We start from the raw sequence: 20,330 nt of genomic DNA on the forward strand, positions 1-20,330 counted from the left end.
GGAACTGAACGGTTATTCTGACTAGTTAGTTGCAGTTTTTGACTCTAACAGAAGGCATGAGCAAAGCATGCTTAAAATAGTGCCAGAGATTTCTAAAGACGTCTGTACGAGGCGCTGCACCTGTCCTGTTCTTGCACATGCTACGTAGGGCACCAGTTTATCCAGGCAGCTTAAAAAGTCGTTTAATGTCAGTTTTAATTTTGCATTAAAGTAGACAATATTTTCCCCAAGAGCAGACAGGGTCCTTTTTGGTCATGACCTCGTGACTAAATAAACAATACAGTAACGAAACAGATGTCCCTGTCTCCTCCCTTCTATTATCCAGTGAGTAAACACTTTAACTGAAGATCAGCCCCGGGTAAGGTCGGGTAAGGACTGAAAGGAGAAGCTGCGCTTTGGAATTTGGTCTGCTAAAACCTGTTTAGGATGTTCAAAATGTTTGAACATGATATGTTGTTATTATGCAAACAACCTTTCTTGAATCCTTCCTTGTTCTTTCTTTTCTTTTTTTTTTTTGTCTTTTTTACCATTTGTATCTTCTTTCTTTGCTGTCCCTTTTTGCTTTCCTGTTTTTGTCATTCCGTCTATTTTCTTATGTGCGTCTTTCTTTCCTTCTTCTCCTGACTCGGGGTTGTTTGTTTTTTTAAGTTCTGTTTCTTTATTTTGCATAGTAGTTCTTTTTCATTCTCATTTTCACTTTCTGGTTTCCTTTCTTCTATTGTCTTTTGTTCTCTCTCTGGCTTCGCTCTAGTTAATTGATTTCATGAGATTTTGTCCCTTTTTTTTTACATAAATGCAGTCTATAGACTATGGTTGAAACTAAGTGAGGTGTACTACTGGTGTTGGCCTTAATGATTGACAAATGAACAGAGCTGTTCCGAATAAGGACCTGGATGCCAGCCCTGATTAAGTACTGTCCGCCAAAGATAGACCTAGTCGTGAGATAATGAGAGGCTGTGACAGCGTCGGGTCCCCTTTAAGTTTTCCCATGGATCAGAGCTGTCGCCAGTTCTCAGAACTATAGTGCAAAGCCGCACCAGATATTCACTTTCAATTTGTCCGGCACAAAAGCTGATCCCCCAAATCCCTACTAACAAACCGGGACCCCGAGACAGTTGATATAATGTTTTAGTTTTATTCATTTCTTCGCTAATTAACTGGAATCCCCCTCTCTTCCCTTTACAGAGCCCAATTAATTTGCTATGCATGTCAAAGGTCTTTAGCCCACAGACTCTCAGTAAACCTTCAGTGAGATTTGTGTCTGCTTTATATTGATCTTATTAGAGATTTGTACCCACCCACTCTTTTTGCGTGCAAAAAAGTAGGATTCATAAAGATCTTCTTTTTCAGGCAATAATTGGATTTCTAAGACTGGCCCTCACCCCCCACTTGTCCCTCCTATGGCACTAAAAAAAAAAAAAAAAAGTGGAGGAAGCCGCAGCGATTCATTTTAGGAGGTTAAATATGTCAGAAGCAACCTGGAAAAAGGGTGGCGAGGTGCAAGTTTGGAGACAGCCAGCTGTTAAAAGTTCGGCAGCTGTTTACTAAGGAGGAAGTTGCAATCGACCTACCTCAGCAATGCTGAAAACGAGTGTTTCGGTAGGTAATTGTTAAAGATTTTATTATCTTCGTTCGGAATTCTTAACAGCATGGCTTACTTTGTAATAATCCGATTAAAGCTGGATACTAGAAAGAAAAGTGGAAGCTGGGGCTTCTCTCCTCTTATATGTCTTCACTAAGGACTGAAGCTATTTCTATAGAAACTGCTTATACATACTGCTAAAAAAAAAAAAATACACACTAATTGTAGATATTTCACTTGATAAGTATAAGAAGCAAACCCGTTAAGATTCTCCTTTTTATTGTGCAATGCATGCATTCATGTTTAACGTTCTTGAAAACTGCAACCTAGCCCCCTCCCATGCGAATCCCATGCCAGCCTCATACCAATATATGTTAAGTAAGAGAGTATCTGGCAGGAAGATATTAAAAAAAAAATGTTCCCCCCCCCCCACCTCCCCAGCAAAAAAGTGTGAACATATAACAAATAAACTATTATGTAAAAAAAAAAAAAAGCAAGGGGACCTAGTAATAACACCAAAGAGAAAGCAAATGAAGCAAGGAAAGGCAAAGTTATGTAATGAAGACTGTCAGGTTTGTCTGAGCACACGAAAGGAGACAATTTATTAGCTTTCAAGCCAACAGAGGAATAAACATTGATTTTATTGACTCAATTAGAGGCCATCTGACCTCTTGCATCTATGAAATGCAATGAAACACAAAAGAAGTGTGCGCATTATGGCATGTATATAGGTTGGGAGGCTTGGGGCTAGGGGAAATAACTTCCCTTTTAGAATGGAAGGGCAGAGAAAAACGGAAGAAAAGAAATTCAGAAACGAGAAAACAAAAAAAAGTCTTTGGGTTTGTTTTTTCAAATCTGATAAATAACAATGTTGGCATTCAGAAACGGAGAAGGACTTCGCCCATCCTGCTTGTGGAATTGTTTCTTTTTTCCTTAAGCATTTGCTGCACCGAAGAGACTGTTTCTGGCTTAATTGTGGTTGTCAGATGCAAATGAAGCAATAAACAGATAAACTCACCTATGCACAGCCACAGTAAAATAAAACCGTGTGACTTATAAAAGGTTTTCGTGTTCATTTTTTTATGAATGCTGATAAAGCGGGTCAGGGTAACAGGAGGACCCCCAAACCGGAAGCAATTGGCCGTCATCCATTCACAGAACATGTGCGGGTATGGGAGGGAGTAGCGAGGAACAGGAGCAATGCAGGATTACCCCCAACCCTGACCACCAATCTGACTGTCCGCCTTGAGATAAGCGGAAATGAAGACCTCCAGCCAGTGGTATAATGAGATAGTTTTACATCCAAGGCTCCAGGCTCCTCTTCCTCCACCGTGAACGTTCACACTCCCCTCCCTTCTTGCTGCTATTGCCTTCCTTCACCTTGCCCGATGCAATAACCTGTGGGTTAAGAGCCTGTGCGCTGAATTGCAGTGCTCAGTTTTAACACAGAGATTAAAAATAAATTCATTAATTAATTCATTGCAGTAAGCTAATGCTATGCTAATACTTCTGGAGTTAAAATGTACCTACACAGCCAGGTGATGCAACAAAAACCGGGTAAAATGGGCACTAGTATTGAAGCCCGCACAGCCACCTCTCCTGGGTGCCCAATGCTATATTTAAATGAGCTGGTGCATTAAAAGAGACGCATCAGGGAGAAATTGTGCATCCCAAGTACTCAAATGCGTGGGGCGCCCAGGAGAGGTGGCTGTATGCTTACATATTGCTACGGGCGCTCAATACAATTGCTACAGGTGCTCAACAAAGAATTAATGTAATACCCACCCTTTTCTGACGCACAATATACACCCACAATAACAAGGGGTGAAAAAAACATATATATATATTTTTTTTGTAATTGATCCATTTCATTAATTCTCTATTGAGAAACCACAGAGAATAGTATTTTGGATTTTTTCATAAACCCATGACTCACGGAATGACTTAACACCAGCTCCGGGGCTGACGTTAAATTTTCCACATTAAGAAGTGTGTGTTGGACACCCAGCAATTTTCTGCATGGGGGGGGGGGGGTTGATAACTAATAGCCTCCTCTACATGGAATTTACATGTGATGAGCACTATTAAATGTGCAGTTGTTTGAGCATGCATTTTGGATGCACTAATCCCCTTATTGCATCAGGTGTTAGTCTAGCACATCCAAAACGTAAGTCCAACCGCTCATTAACGTGTGCAGTAGGCTGGGCGCACTTTATTGCATCAGCCCCAGAGCCCATATGGTGGCCAGCACAGCATATTTCAAGCCACTGACGCTTGCCCTCAAGGGTAGTGGGGGAGTTCTGGTGGTGGATCCAGTGTTAGAATCTTTACTCCACCTCTGACCAGGAGCAAAGTTTCTAGTGCTTTGAAATTGTGCAGTCAACCAGCACACCTCTTTGCATTGGGAGGGAATGCTTAATGCTCTCATTTGCATGGAATTTCCATGTGAGGGTGCTGAGCTGAATGCACATTTTTAAAAGCACATTTTGTGCAGGTAAAACTCCTTCCTGCATTGAGAGTAATGTCTGCCAGCACCAAATGTGCACCCAACTGTGGGTAAAACTATATATTCAGCTGAACACACTTTATTGCATTGGCCTGAAAGTACCAGAAAAAGCTGTTGAGGCTGGAACAGAGCTCCATAGAGGTAGCAGATTCTGACCCAGCCTATGCTTACTCACAAGACCCCTTCCCCCAGTGCCGGTGCAAGAGTCTGCAGCCACCCTAGGTGGCAATGATGTATTGGCATCACATGATTCTCTCTCTCTCTCTCTCTCCTTCCCCCTCCAACTCGAACCCCTGCAGATCACACACCAGCAACCTCCAAAGCTCCTTTCACATACTGTGACCTTTCCCAGCTCCATGTCTCTCCACCATGTACGCTGCTTTAAAAAATGCCGCCATGTCTGACTATATTGCCCTGCCCACTTCCAGCACCCTAGGCAGGTGCCTAGTGTACCTAATGTTCCCGCCAGCTCTGCCCACACTTCCTGCTCACTATAGACTTCTTGTCAGGGTATAAGGGCTTGGTTTACTAAATGCTTTTCTCCCTTTCTCAGGCTGATGCAATATCGGGTGCCCAGGTCAGCGTACCATTTAACACGTGGTTGGACGCATGTTTTGGACACGCTAGACTAACTCCCAATGCAATACAGGGATTAGTGCTTCCAAAACATGCATCCAATTGAGCACGTAGCTAATAGCGCTCATCACATGCAAATTCCATATAGATGAGGTTATTAGCTATTAGAGATGTGTATCGTACCAGTAATCGTTTCTGGTTTAGTTTTCGTAGAACCGCAGAAAATTTTGTTTCCCACGGTTCTGACCGTTTTTTTTTTTTCGGCTGTCCCAATCTGAAAAAAAAACCTCACCCCAATTCTTCAGATTTAATTATTTACAATCCCCCACCCTCCCGACCCACCCAAAACTTGCTTAAAGTCCCTAGTGGTCCAGTGGGGGTCCTGGGAGCGATCTCCTGCTCTCAAGCCATCGGCTGCCAGTAAACAAAATGGCACCAGTGGCCCTTACCATGTGACAGGGGCTATCAGTGCCATTGGCTGGCCCCTGTCACAAGGTAGGGGCAATGGACGGCCAGCACCATCTTTAAAAATGGAGCAGACCCTTGGTCTGACCCAGTATGGCAATTTCTTATTTCCTATTTCGTTTAAAATGAATGCATATCCCTATTAGCTATTACGCTGCAATGCCAAAACTTGCTGCACAGCTAAGGCACCCATTTTAATGTGGCAAATTTAATGCCTGCCCAGGAGTAGGAGTTAAATCATGTCATGCTCAAGAGCTCACAAAAAAGAAAATCCTGCTTTCTGGATTCCTCCTATTAGTATGGTCACAACAGAACAACAGAAAACAGCATCCCCAGGTTCTGGCTCGATTGGTCCATTCACTGTCACATGTCAATGAAAAGGACCAATCAGGAACAGCCCTGCTGGGGATGGGGTGAGGAGGGAGATCGGTCCAGGCTGTTGTGGATGCACAGACACTCTCCTGGGCACCCGATGCAGAGCACTAGGGACGCATAAATTATTCATTGCACCTCCATTTTAGCCCAGCAGCTCGTTTGCCTATTGTGTCAAGTGCCCAGGAGAAGTGGATGTGTGCCCCTTTAAAAAAGTGTGCCCAATTTGGAAGCATGGTTTTATGCAATGGTATTGCATCAGCCTGTATCTATAGCAAAACAACTTAATAAATTATGCCCTTATGTGTGCCCCCTTCTGGTCTGAACCCGAAGCAACTGCCCTACTAGTCCTTATGCACTGCCTCCAGATCTCTCTGTTACTAAATAGTAATAATAGCCTCTCTTTTGAATGTCGTGTTAGATACTGTATATCTGATTTGTATTGTAAGTAGTAACGATAAGAGCCCTATGTAGGACATATTTTCCCCACAGACACAAAGGGCCGGATTTTAAAAGGGTTACGCACATAAGGTACGCGTGTAACCCTTCTAAAACAGCCCTGCGTGCGCCGAGTCTATATTGCATAGGCTTCTGGCGTGCGCAAAGCCCCAGGACGCGCGTAAGTCCCGGAGCTTTCTTGGGGTGGGTGTGTCGGGGGCGTGACGCGGTCAGCACGTCAACCGGGGGCATGTTGGGGGGCGTGATGCGGTCGGCGCGTCATCCGGGGGCGGTGCTGCAGGCATGGTTTCGGCCCGGGGGCGTTCCGAGGGCATGGCTGCGGCCTCCGGACCAGCCCCCGGACCGGAGCATGGCATGTGGCAGCCGGCCCGGCGCGCGCAAAGTTATGCCTGCCTCTAGCAGGTGCAACTTGTGCGATAGAGGTGGGGGGGTTTAGATAGGGCTGGGGGAAAGGGAGGGGGAGGTGGAGGGAATGGGCAGCGCGCACAGGGCCCGGCACGCGCAAGTTGCACAAATCTGCACCCCCTTGCATGCGCAGACCCCGGGTTTATAAGATCCGCGCGGCTACGCATGTATCTTATAAAATCCAGCGTACTTTTGTTCGCACCTGGTGCGTAAACAAAAGTACGCGTGCGCGCTGTGTTTTAAAATGTACCCCAGCGGGTCTGATTTACTAAGGCTTGACTATGAGAAAATATCTCCTTAGGGGAGAAAACTCTAATTACATCTGGGCCTATATGAAACGAAGTACTAGTTAAAATAACTAAAAATACTATTTACAAGGTTTAACCTTTCAAAAATAAAAGGGAGATTTAAATAATAAAACATTTGACAATGGTCAAAATGGGATAGGAAAAAAGGAACCTTTTTGATACTCATGTGGCAAAGGGAGGTAATCTGAAGACTGAAAGGTTAAAATAAAGGCTAAAATAGTGCAAAAGCCCAGTGTGTACCTGCATTACTTTGATCCTAACTTTCTGTCACTCTGTGCTTCCTATTGCACTACTGCTCTTTCTTTAAACTAGAGTCCTGTCCTCTTTGTACAGTGCAGTATAGGGATGTGAATCGTTTTAGGACGATTAAAATTATCGTCCGATAATTTTAATATCGTCTTAAACCGTTATGGAACACAATACAATAGAGATTCTAACGATTTATCGTTATAAATCGTTAGAATCGTGAGCCGGCACACTAAAACCCCCTAAAACCCACCCCCGACCCTTTAAATTAAATCCCCCACCCTCCCGAACCCCCCCCCCCCAAATGACTTAAATAACCTGCGGGTCCAGCGGCGGTCCGGAACGGCAGCGGTCCGGAACGGGCTCCTGCTACTGAATCTTGTTGTCTTCGGCCGGCGCCATTTTCCAAAATGGCGCCGAAAAATGGCGGCGGCCATAGAGGAACACGATTGGACGGCAGGAGGTCCTTCCGGAACCCCGCTGGACTTTTGGCAAGTCTTGTGGGGGTCAGGAGGCCCCCCCCAAGCTGGCCAAAAGTTCCTGGAGGTCCAGCGGGGGTCAGGGAGCGATTTCCCGCCGCGAATCATTTTCGTACGGAAAATGGCGCCGGCAGGAGATCGACTGCAGGAGGTCGTTCAGCGAGGGTTCCGGCGCCTCGCTGAACGACCTCCTGCAGTCGATCTCCTGCCGGCGCCATTTTCCGTACGAAAACTGATTCGCGGCGGGAAATCGCTCCCTGACCCCCGCTGGACCTCCAGGAACTTTTGGCCAGCTTGGGGGGGCCTCCTGACCCCCACAAGACTTGCCAAAAGTCCAGCGGGGGTCCGGAAGGACCTCCTGCCGTCCAATCGTGTTCGTCTATGGCCGCCGCCATTTTTCGGCGCCATTTTGGAAAATGGCGCCGGCCGAAGACAACAAGATTCAGTAGCAGGAGCCCGTTCCGGACCGCTGCCGTTCCGGACCGCCGCTGGACCCGCAGGTTATTTAAGTCATTTGGGGGGGGGGTTTGGGAGGGTGGGGGATTTAATTTAAAGGGTCGGGGGTGGGTTTTAGGGGGTTTTAATGTGCCGGTTTTGCGATTTTACGTTTTTTCGATTTTTTACGATTTTTCACGATATTTTACCCCCCCCAAACGGCAACAATACGATTCCCTCCCCCTCCCAGCCGAAATCGATCGTTAAGACGATCGAGGACACGATTCACATCTCTAGTGCAGTAGTCACAGCTAAGTGATTACTTGTCATATTTATTACAGTTCTCTTTCAATTCCCTGGCACCTCCGAGCTCAACCATATTTGAAACAGAGAAGATGAAGATCTGGTTGAGGTGCTTGTGTTGGTTTGGGGCACCTTTCTTCAGGAAAGCCTTGAATTAAAGTGTAACAACGTAATACATTATTTAAAAATAAAGAATAATCATTAACTAAATCAACAGTCATAAAATAACTTACTAATAAATCAGTAAAATACAAATATATTACATCAGCTTTAAAAAACAAACATATTGCCAATACATATAAAATTGTATTAATTAACAAAACCAATCCCAGACTCAATAATAATTCACCCTTCCCTCCAAGGCCATGTGAGGTACTTTGTGACTGTCCTGCTAACCTGCTTGTTTCCAAAAGAAATCACTTAACAGTAAAATGTTCAGCTGATAGTCAATATTAGTGCTTACTTGTACTACTGCACCGCAAATACAGGGGTCATTTTTTAAGTGAAGCGAATTAACTGAGCGGATTTATCTGCAGCTCACTGTTTGTGACTTGGCCCTAGTACGTACAACAAGCTCCGCCTCGTAATAATGGTGACCCGCCCTGCTGTTTTCTAGTTACTTTCTTCTTAAAGTGGAGTTGTCACTTTCTTTCCGCCAGCTGTTGAAAAGGAGCAATCAGAACACAAATGAATTCTAACCTGCATGTTTGTTCCGACATTTGAAAACAAAAGTCCTTCTAATATTATGTTTTGACTGTTCTTACCCTGGTTTCCTGTTTGTAGATAAACTATGGAATTAGAAACTGGGGTTTCCAATTGCATAAATATTCATCAAGTGGATTAATTGGCATATTTTAGTTATCGATTTTATAGATCATAGATTTTATAGATCAACTATACCAGTCTCTAGCCTGCCCGACGTTCAAGCCCTATGAAAATTTGAATACTAATTATTGGGAAAGACCATTTGTTATTAACCATATTTCACTTCCTGCTTTTAGTTACTATTAGGGGACAGAAGGTTTCCAACTCCATTTTTTTCAAACCAAGGGAAACCTTAATACGTTTGCCATAAAAGTTTAGGCAGGTGCACATGGAAATTAATTCTAACTTTGCTTCTCTGTTGCCGCCTAGAAACGTCTCTCTTTTTCTTTTTGGATCTGTGTGTCTCCCTCCCTCCCCTTTTGTTATTCTCCTTTCTCCTTGCTTTCCAAACTGAGCGTGGCACTTTTTTTTTTCTTGTAGGTGTCACAAAAATGAACACAAAAGCTTATATTCCACTCTGGCGCCAGTTAGTTAAATAGCAATCTTGATGTTTATTTGGGAATACTGTATTATTGTCCACACAATTTTCCTCCGTTTGATAGGCTGTGCTTTGCTCCCACCCAATGCTAAATGTTATCGTCCTGCCCAATAGTAGATACGTTTTTAAGGGAGCATTCCCTCCCGTCTGAATCCTCCTTCTTTCAGGAGTGGTTTAATTATAAATTACAAGATTTGCAATGTTCCATTAGCTTAACCGGCATAAGCTACTCGGACAGGTGTACATTTTCAACTCCTTCTGCAAAGACCACTATGGCGCCACCCAGCGGCCAGAGAGCTGAATTCCCAGGGGATTCCACTCTTCACCGAAGGAGCCAAATTATTGGTGACGAGGAGGACTGCTAGGAAGGTAATTTTTTTTTTTTTAATTCCCCTGTGTCCATTCCTGCTCCTACCTCTGTCCTCCCCCGAAAGAAACGTTTGCTTATGTTCCCTGCTACCTAAAACATCTAGGCGGAGCAGGAACTCAGGATAATTCAAGCAGGGTTTAGTCTTTTCTCCCTCTCATAAAATAAAAGTACTTGTATAAAATAATTGGAAGGACGAGAAAAAAAAAAAAGCAAATCGCACTTTCTACATACTTCCTACTTAGTTTTCCATTTCATGTGGCTTTGCTGTATTTTCCGGGCCTTTGTACCATTTGAACTTTGTTTAGATGTTTGTGCATGTTATGCTTTGCCTATTTAATCTCCTGCTGGGAGATTTTCCACTCTGGACTCAAAATGCTTTCCAGCTTACTGTATTTTGAATGGAGTAACAGAGTATAGTGTTCTATGAACGTGCCCATGCAGTAAAGATTTACTGAGACATCAAACATGATGTAATCGAAATCTTGGACTTTTTTTTACAAGTCCAACATGATTGGTTGAAATATAGCTATATGTTTCAAATACAGAAATCACTAATAGGCCGATACAGTACAGTGCGCTCTGGCAGAGCGCACTGTTAACCCGCGGTTGGATGCACGTTTTCAACGCGCTAGCTTTACCCCTTATTCAGTAAGGGGTAATAGCACATCGAAAACACGCGTCCAACCCCTCCGAAACTAATAGCACCGGCAACATGCAAATGCATGTTGATGGCCCTATTAGTTATTCCCGCGCGATTCAGAAAGTAAAATGTGCAGCCAAGCCGCACATTTTACTTTCAGAAATTAGCGCCTATCCAAAGGTAGATGTTAATTTCTCTCGGCACCGGGAAAGTGTACAGAAAAGCAGTAAAAACTGCTTTTCTGTACACCCTCCAACTTAATATCATGGTGATATTAAGTCGAAGGTCCCAAAAGTAAAAAATAATTAAAAATTAAAAAATTTAAAATCAGCCCGTGGCTCGCGGGTTGAAAACCGGACGCTGAATTTTGCTGGCGTCCAGTTTCCGAACCCATGGCTGTCAGCGGGTCCGAGAACCGATGCTGGCAAAATTGATTGTCGGCTGTCAAACCCGCCGCTCCTGTCAAAAAGGAGGCGCTAGGGACGCGCTAGTGTCCCTAGCACCTCCTTTTACCATGGGCCCTAATTAGCATATTTTTATTTACTGTATCTCGCACAGGACCCTGGCCTGTGTGCGCGCCGGGACAGCGGGCACTCACCCGCTCTCCCGCGTTTCTTTCTGTATCGGCCTGAGAATTAACCGAGAGTAGATGTCATCCTATACCATTGCTGCTTTGGTCCTTAGAACAAAACTATTGCAAGTTATAGAATTCTGGTTGTGAGCTTCTTCTCCTACCACTGATTAGGCTAGAGTGGCTATTATTTGAATTCATGAGAGCATCGGGGGGCCAAGTAATCATCAGAGCAGCCTCCAAAGGACAAACCCACATTCAGAGACAGGAAGGTTCATGCAGGCTGTGAGGAGGGTAGGGGGAGATTAACACATGTATATTTGGGATTCAGTATAGCCAGAGATGGCCCTTCTACCCCTTCTTCAATTGAGTTTTAAACTTCTGCAATCATTTTTTTTTATGTATGTATTTATTTTTCCTTTAAATTGAGTGACCCACAGGCAAGGGTGATTCTAGTAGGGAGAAGTCCGTCATCCTGCAAAATAAATGCTGTCCTTTAAAGAAATAAAAAGGAAAGACTTAGACATTTTCATAAACTTCTTATAGACATTGAAAGATACATTGTACAAAATTATGGTGCTCTTGGGTTGATAAGAGTGACCACCACCACCCACCTCCTAGGGGCAAACCCACCCTTCTGCTTTGGCTTCAGTTATTGTTGGACACATAGTAGCATACACTCAGAGGAGTTGAATTAATAGAAGTCAGAAACTCTTGCCACTGTTCATTTGTGCATCTTTTATAAAGTGAGATAAAATTAAAATTTATGGAAGGTGTGGGATGGGATTATCAAAATGCTCACTTCTGGAAAGAATGAGGCTTCTCAGCAGTTGCTGTATGGTGCTATCCTTTACTGCAGTATTGAGTCAGCTTATAAACATGGCTTGAAGAGTGTCTGAGTATTTCATGATATCCATAGCCAGTACCACACATATGACGTGCACGCTACGTAATACATGTTTCTTAGATAATTTAGGATTAATAGTTCTTATATTAAGCCACATTAATAAGAAAAATAAGAACTGCCATACTGGGTTAGACCAAAGGACCATCAAGCCCAGTATCCTGTTTACAACAGATGTCAATCCAGATCACAAGTACCTGGCGAGATCCTAAACAGTAGATAGATCCCTTGCTGCACATCCCTACAATTAATGTTATTCTATCTTGCATACCTTCCTCACATAAATCATAGAATATAAGTATTCAAACCCAGACCAATTAAATGCTTGATGCTAGAAAATCAGACATAGTGGTAAAGTAGAAAATGACAAACACAGCAATACTACTAAGTGACTATTCTGTACTGTTTATGGAGAGAGTGAAGATCATCAAGTATCAAGAGATGCAATTAAAGACTAAGAACATATGGTCTAAGGATTAGAGATGTCAAAATCCGAACCTTTTGGTTCAGGCTTGGTTTTCAGCCTGCTGCAGGAAATTTCGTATTTCCCACGGTTCGGGTTGGCTAACTCCCATTAGTGCGTACTAACATTTTAACAGCGCGCACAAACTCCCGTTAGTGCGCACTAACCCGAAAACCGAATTTTCCCAAAATTTTGGGAAAGTTTGGTTTTCGGGTTCCCTGAACCAGGACGAATTATATGTGTGTGTGTGTGTGTGCAAGTATTAAGAAGAACATTAGAGGTAAATTTCAGAGATTGAGATCATACCCAATATAATGAATGCTGGGTTAAGAGAAGTTCATTCTTGTCATTGTATGTACAAGACAAACCTAATATACAGTAATTCCTGTACTTACAGTTCTGTAAATATATATATTGTGAACAAAGACTCCACTTCCCAACACACACACACACACACACACACACCCCTTTAACAATGGGGGCAGAACAGGATAGTTTCCCAAAATACAAAAAGATTCTGGTGTTATCTAAGTAACATAAACGTATATTTCCTCCACTACCAGGCACATTGTGAAATAATACAAAATCCTGGGAAAAATACTAAGCACATGTGTAGCAAAGTTGTCATACTACAGCAGCACTAACTCATAAGACTACAAAAGCAACAACTCTACCTATGATTAGGACGCATTGCAAATAGTGCACTGGGCCCTAGAACACCAGTGCACCTCCTGCTGGGAAAACACAATGAACAAGACTGATACAGATACTTACACAGAAACTACATGCTAGCAGAATACCTCACCTTAGACATTCATAGAAAAACATCCTCAAACACAAAGTAAGTGATCACAAATGAAAATTAGAAACATGCAGACAAAAACTGAAATGGTAACCTCAAGAAGCCAGACTCTCCATGCAGTGCAACATTGGAACACTAGAGACAAGCATGTATTTCCTCCTAGACTAAGCCAGGCTCCAATCATTGTTCTTGTGGGGAGTGAGGGCTGTTAATTTACATAACAACCCCCCCCCCCCCCACACACACACACACACACACATATACAAAAATAACAAAGTCTAGGTGGCACCCACATAATGGGGTATTATTTTGGGGCCACTAAGCCTTTATCATTTTTCTTGTGGGAGATGGGTAGGAGTGGGGGCAGAAAGTTGAGAGAGCAACAGTAGGAAGAGTAGGAGCAGACAGGAGGGGGGAAGAAACAAGGTACAAGAGGGAGTGGAGATGGGGGAGGGATGTGGGGTGCTGAAGGGGGGATGGAGAGAGAGACTGCTCAAGAGGGAGATGGGGACATAGCAAAATGGAGTGGGAATAGAGAGAGGTGGGGTGCTGAAAAAGAAGGGGGATGGGGATATAGATGGGGTGCTGAAGAGTAGAGAAAGAAGAAAGGTCTTGGGACCAGGAAGAAAGGTTTGCCCCCAAGAAAAACAATGAAGGCCCAGTGGCCCCAACATAATACTCCCACCAACAAAAATGATGACCAGGCCTCAACCCCCTCCAGCATCAAGTTCCCCCATCCACCCCGTTTTCCTTCAGCCCCTCCTCTCTCCCCATCCCCATCCATGCTTGCTGTAATCCCCTGTCCCATCCTCTTCCCTCAGCTCCCTTCTCTCCCCAACCTTGCTCTCTTCCCTACCCCCAATCCCCTCATTCAATCCCCCACAATCCTGACCTCCTTCATTCCACCTCCTCCCAGGCCCTCACACTTTCACTCTGATCCCCACCCACCACCTTCACTCCAATTCCCCACAATCCCTACTCTTTCACTCCCACCCCCACAATCCCTTCACACACATTTTTCACTTTCTCCCCCCAATCCCCTCTTTCATTCCCTCCTCACTACAATCCCCTCACTCACCTCTTTCATTCCTATCTCTTACAACCCACTCCCTCCCTCACAATCTCCTCACTCCTCTTCTTCACTCCCCTCCATTCACATTCACTCCCTCCCGAAAGAGAAGGATCATTAGTGGCAGGTGGGATGACATATTATTTCCTTTCTATGTCCTATTCCCCCCCCCCCCACACACACACACACACACTGGCACTGCTGTGAGGCTCTGAAAAAGGAGGCTGCTTCCTCCTCCTCAGCTACAACTCCTGATGATGTCATTCAGGCAGTGGCAGACAAGGAAGATGAAACAACCCAAGGTGCTTCATGGCTGCGATCCTCTCCCGCTTTCAGAGAATGGATGGTGACTGGGGCAGGGGAAGCAGTAATGGCAGCAGTGATGGCTGCCTGGGGGGGGGGTGAGAAATTTTGTGAGGGCCACAGCCCCTGCGGCCCACCCCCCATTCCAACATCTATGGTCTACCTGGTTAATAACAGTTTATGGACTTCTTTTCAAGGAACTTGTCCAAAGCTTTTTTAAACCCAGCTACACTAACTGCCTTTATTGCATCCTCTGGCAGTGAATTCCAGAGCTTAATTGTGCACTGAATGAAAAAAAATGTTCTCTATTTTGTTTTATACATGCTATTTACTAACTTTCTGCTATATCCCCAGTCTTTTTATTCTTTGAAAGAGAAAATAACTGATCCACATTTATCTGTTCTATTACACTCATGAATTTGTAGACCTCTATCATATCCCTTCTCAGCTGTCTCTTCTCCAAGCTGACAGCTCTCATAGGAGAGCCGTTCCATCCCCTTTATCATTTTGGTCACCCTTCTCTGTACCTTCACCAGTGCAACTATATCTTTTTTGAGATGCGGCCACCAGAATTGCACACAATATTCAAGGTGTGGTCTCACCAAGGAGCGATACAGAAGTAGTATGATATCCTCCATTTTATTTTCCATTCCTTTCCTAATAATTCCAATTTCCTAACAATGTTTGCTTTTTTGACTGTCGCTGCATACTGATCTGAGGATTTCAAAACATTGTCCACAATACTTTGAAATCCTTGGATCAGTGTGCCTTATTGCATGTTGATTATTTTTTGCTTTTTTTTTTCTGTAGTTTGTTATTTGATGGCCAGATGGGATACATTCAAGAATTTAAGGGGACTAAGATAAATCCTAGCAGCTCCACTGGCTAATCTTTTACACTGCTTCTTTTGAGTTGGGAATAGTTCCAAAGGACTGGAAACAGGCAGATCTCATTCTTCACAAAAGTGGAAGTGAGGAGGAGGCTGGGAGCTACAGGCTGGTTAATCTGACCTCTGTGGTGAGAAATTTAATGGAATCACTGATAAAACAGTTTCTGGACTCCAACAGATTATGAGATCTGAGGCAGCATGGTTTTATCAAAGGTAGACCTTGTCAAACAAATTAGATCAATTTTTTTTTTAACGAGTAACCAGAAAGTTGGATAGGAGAGTTAGATGTAGTGTAATTGGAATCAGTAAGTCCCTTGACACAGTTCCGGCCAATGGCACAGATACCCTGTCACATGGTAAGGGCAAAGGGCCATCGGCACCATTTTTATTAGTGGCAGCCGACGGCCCGAGAGCAGGAGATTGCTCCCGGGACCCCCACTGGACCATCAGGTACCTATAAAATGTTTTTGGGGGGGGGTCGGGAGGGTGGGGGAAACTAAGGGATTAGTTTTAAAGGGTCAGGGTGGGTTTAGAGGTTATTTTTGTGTGCCATTTTCCCGCCCTCCCCCAAAACGATAAGAGAACCCCTACAAACAATATCATGGGGTTTTCCTATCGTTTTGGGGGAGCCCCCGATTTCTGACGATTTTGAAAATATCGTACGATATTTTCAATCGTCCGAAGCCCGATTCACATCCCTATACAGAGTATCCTTTCTTGTGGACTGTGATTCAACTGTATCCCCTTTTTAATGAAGGTATCTTGTATGTGACTCATTTGCAATTCACAAGGTATCTTTCTTGAAGTCTAGCTCTATTGCAAGTGTGTCATTGTTTCATTACAAGTACTTTGTATATATTTTGACAATGTTTTGTGCCAATATCTATACATTTTATAAATGCATAACACTACAAAAAGTTTAGAAGCAGTGTGAATGAGGAATGATTGACTAGGGCAATTGATAAATATATGTGTGTGTTATTGTGCCAATTTTATTTTTTTAATTATATTTTTTAACAGTTTTGATATTATTTGCTATTGTGTAATAAAGCTTGCAACATTAAGCATCTTTCATCATTCTGCGAAGAATGATGAATCCTGGCCTTAACTAGCTACTCCATGGTTTATTATCGACCTCAAGATAAATTCAAGAAAGCATGTGACAAGCACAGGTGATCTCTGAGTGAGTGGTAGGGAGTGTCGAGCTGAGCAGTTGTGCGAATGGGCAAACTAATCAGGTTGCATGATCTTTTCAGCCATCATATTGCTGTTTTTCTCTGTTTGCTTGAATGGGTTTTATGTTTATGCTGTATTTTAACATTGGAAATTATTTGTAAATCATCTAGAGCCTATGTTGGATAGGCAATCCATAAATTGTAATGAATAAATGACTGTGATATAAATAAAAAGACAAGTATAAATATTGTTTTAATTGCTTCACTCACTGAAGACTGATCAAGTAGAAAATAGTCAATGGTGCATATCAAAATATTGCAGAAAGCATGCAAAGTACAATTTGCTTGCTTTATTCTGCTTAAAAAAGAAAACATTATTTCTTCCAGAAGTAATTATGGTTTAACAGTAAACCCCTGGTTCCTAGTAAAGATCATCATCTGTCACTCATTACTGCATACCTCGGGGCAACTTTGTGCACTAAGAGACTCAAGTGCAGTTCACATCATTTGTCCTATATTATATCTATCTAGATCTTTGTATCTCATATAAACATACATATGCAAAATAGATATGCTTCTGGGGCAATTCTTAATTAGTCCATGTAGTTTCAAACTAATAGAGCTATTAATTCATGCACTTCAGGCAAATTTTCAAAGAGAAGCTACCCATGTTGTTTGTCCTCAAAACTTCACGTCTGCACATTAAAAGTGACTGCATACTGCACACCTGCTATTTGTGCAAAACCAAGAAAGTGGTGTAATGCTTCCCAAACAATTTACCACAGTGACCTCCCTTCCTCCAGTGAGAAAAAATTGTAAAGAGTAGGCAGGGCCAGTGCTAGCTTTTTTGCTGCCCCTGTGCAAACAAGTAGCTTGCTGCCCGCCCCCCCCCCCCCCCCCCCCCATTGATTCATTCATCTCCCCCGTAATCTAAACTTTAAAATCTGGCATCCCTCCCTACCTGGCTCCATCCCCTCTCCTCTGGAAATCATGACCAATGCAAGAGTATTAGATGCCCTAGCACCCACCTCCCCCACTCCGGTCCTCTACAAACACACAATTACAAACTATGCATCTATAATAGCAGATTTTTCATTAAAATAACATTCAGAGTACAGTCTTCTGAAATGAAAATATCCTTACAACAACCTATATATTATATTTATATGCACTGCTGAGGTGCCAACCAGAAAACCCTGCAAAAATACCCATATGTGATTAGGTCTATTGAAATGCATGTTGAATGTGGGCTTGACCCTCAGAAAGCCATGAGTGAACAATTACAATATAGCAAACCTCCCATGCCAAAACAGCACTAATTGCCAGCGCTCAAGCAATAACAATCTTGCCTATGAAAAAGTAACACTGTAAATATAACACCAGCTCCTTAAATACCAATACACCTCATATTAGGAAAAGGGAACAAGCCAGGCTGCTATACATCCCTACATAGATACGCGCGTGCACATACACCTGCTGTTTCACACACACAGGCACAAACACATGCTGTCCCACACATACGGGCCTTAGCTTTTCTTTTCTTCCAACTGCTTGCCTGGGAGCTCTGGGCCCGTCTCTTCACTTTGGCCTCTATCGGGTCAGGATCACAAGGTGGCCTCCATTCCACTTGAGCTGCTGGTGGGATGCGGTCCTCCAGCAGCCCAAAGCCTCTTCTCTACTTAGGGACCACCAGGAGAACCATGGCCTCACTTCCTCGGCTCTTTCCTTTACGTCTCATCTCCTTACCTCACCACCTCAGCTCTTCCTCCCCTTTCCCTCACTATCTTTCCTCTTCCCTCCTTCCCTCCCTCCCCTTCTCACACTACCTCAGCTCTTCCCCCATTTTTCTGTCCCTAAGAACATAAGAAATTGCTATGCTGGGTCAGACCAAGGGTCAATCCGTGCCATCCAACAAGGTGTCATAGACGTCCATGACACCTTGTTGGATGGCACGGAGAGGAGAAATTGTATCTAACATCGGCAGCTTGAATATAAAGAACACAGCGAGGTGATAACCCTGCTTGTTGGAGCTTTTTTATAGAGATACTCCCCTGAGGAAAGACGCAAAGTCTGAAACACGAGCATGTCGGGATCGAGATTCATCATTAAATGTAGCCAGCATACAGGAAGTTGGAAGGAACCCGCTTTAAACTACTATTAAATTTAAAGTTCGAGCCATAAGCTTACCATCATTCAAGGTAATTTTGAGCCAACAACACGACGGATGTCATGACATTTTTGGGACTTTAAATTTCAAACATTTAAAAAAGCATTTCAAAAAAATCTAATATGAGGGCGGTATGTATGAAACCTTCTGCCTACTCCTAAAAATTTTTTTTTTTAAATTTCAGATGGGATGATAACACTTTTTGAAGAAAAATCATTTCCACTTAGGGGGTCATTTTCAAAGGAGTTACGCATGTAAATGTGACATACTATCGTAGCAATTTTCAAAAGCTATTTACTCGAGTAAAGTGCACTTACTTGAGTAAATCCTATGGACAATTCAATGGCATATATTGTAGCAATTTTGAAAAGCCCACTTACTTGAGTAAAGTGTATTTACTCGAGCAAAAACCAGTTTTGCTCGAGTAAATGCTTTTTAAAATCAAACCCTTAGTGTAGGCATTGAAAATAACAATGAAATGTTTCAGAAAAATCAAAAGTAACAAATTAAATAGAAAAAACAATTTTTCATTTACAGTGATAGAACAGTAAGTTCTGTTCTTTATATGATTATAACTTATGAGTTAGCCAGCTAAATGCTTTTAAATATGGACATCTATATTTATTTTAGGGCATTTCTACTTGCTGTAGACCAGTATTTCTTAATCTAGTCCTCTTGGGGTACCCAATAGACTGATTTTCAGGATATCTACCATGAATATACATGAGAAAAATGTGCATGTCAATAAGCAGTGCATGCAAATGTATCTCATAAATATTCATCATGGTAATCCTGAATACCAGACTGGCTAGTGGCTACTGGGTACTCCAGAATCAGCTTGAGAAACACTGCTTTGGGCACATAGCTGAGGAGTCTTACTAAAATACAGAAACACAATTTTGTTGAAATATATTATTGAAAAAAACAACACACTTGACAAATGAAGGCAAAAAGCATGGCCAACACATTCCATCTCAGTGCCAATATGTGACATTCGGGCCGATACAGTACAGTGCCCGGGTTTGCCGTGTGTTTTCAATGCGCTAGCTTTACCCCTTATGTCGAAAACACGCAAATGCATGTTGATGGCCCTATTAGTTATTCCCGCACGATCTAGAAAGCAAAATGTGCAGCGAAGCCGCACATTTTACTTTCAAAAATTAACGCCTGCCGGTGCCGGGGAAGTGTACAGAAAAGCAGTTTTTTTCTGCTTTTCTGTACACTTATCACTATGTTATTAAGTCCTCCGACTTAATAACATAGTGATATTAAGTCAGAGGCCTCAAAAGTAAAAAAAAAAGTAAAAATCTGCCCACGGGTCGGAAGACAGACGCTCAATTATGCTGGCGTTCATTTTCCGAACCTGTAGCCGTCAGTGGGTTCGAGAACCGACGCTGGAAAAGTTGAGTGTCGGCTGTCAAACCCGCTGACAGCTGCCGTGGGCCCTAATTTGCATCACCACCCTCCTGAATCGCGCACCCAGGAGAGTGGCCTGTGCGTGCACCAGGACAGCGGGCGCTCGCCGGCTCTCCCGCGCA

General features: G+C 43.1%; 1 protein-coding gene and 1 long non-coding RNA gene across 2 annotated transcripts in view; one reads left to right on the forward strand and one right to left on the reverse strand.

Annotated features, from left to right (window-relative positions):
• Positions 1-20,330, reverse strand: part of LOC115100683 — a 58,996-nt gene that overhangs the window by 4,810 nt on the left and 33,856 nt on the right. The gene's annotated exons all lie outside the window — the stretch shown is intronic.
• The window catches only part of TBX3 (T-box transcription factor 3), a 65,605-nt gene continuing 46,626 nt past the window's right edge, over positions 1,352-20,330 (forward strand). The window contains exon 1 of the mRNA XM_029619394.1: positions 1,352-1,599. The gene's annotated coding sequence lies outside the window, so the exon portion shown is untranslated. The remainder of the gene's footprint in view (positions 1,600-20,330) is intronic.

The sequence above is a fragment of the Rhinatrema bivittatum genome, chromosome 11 (genome assembly GCF_901001135.1).
Source record: "Rhinatrema bivittatum chromosome 11, aRhiBiv1.1, whole genome shotgun sequence".
NCBI classification, from domain to species: domain Eukaryota; kingdom Metazoa; phylum Chordata; class Amphibia; order Gymnophiona; family Rhinatrematidae; genus Rhinatrema; species Rhinatrema bivittatum.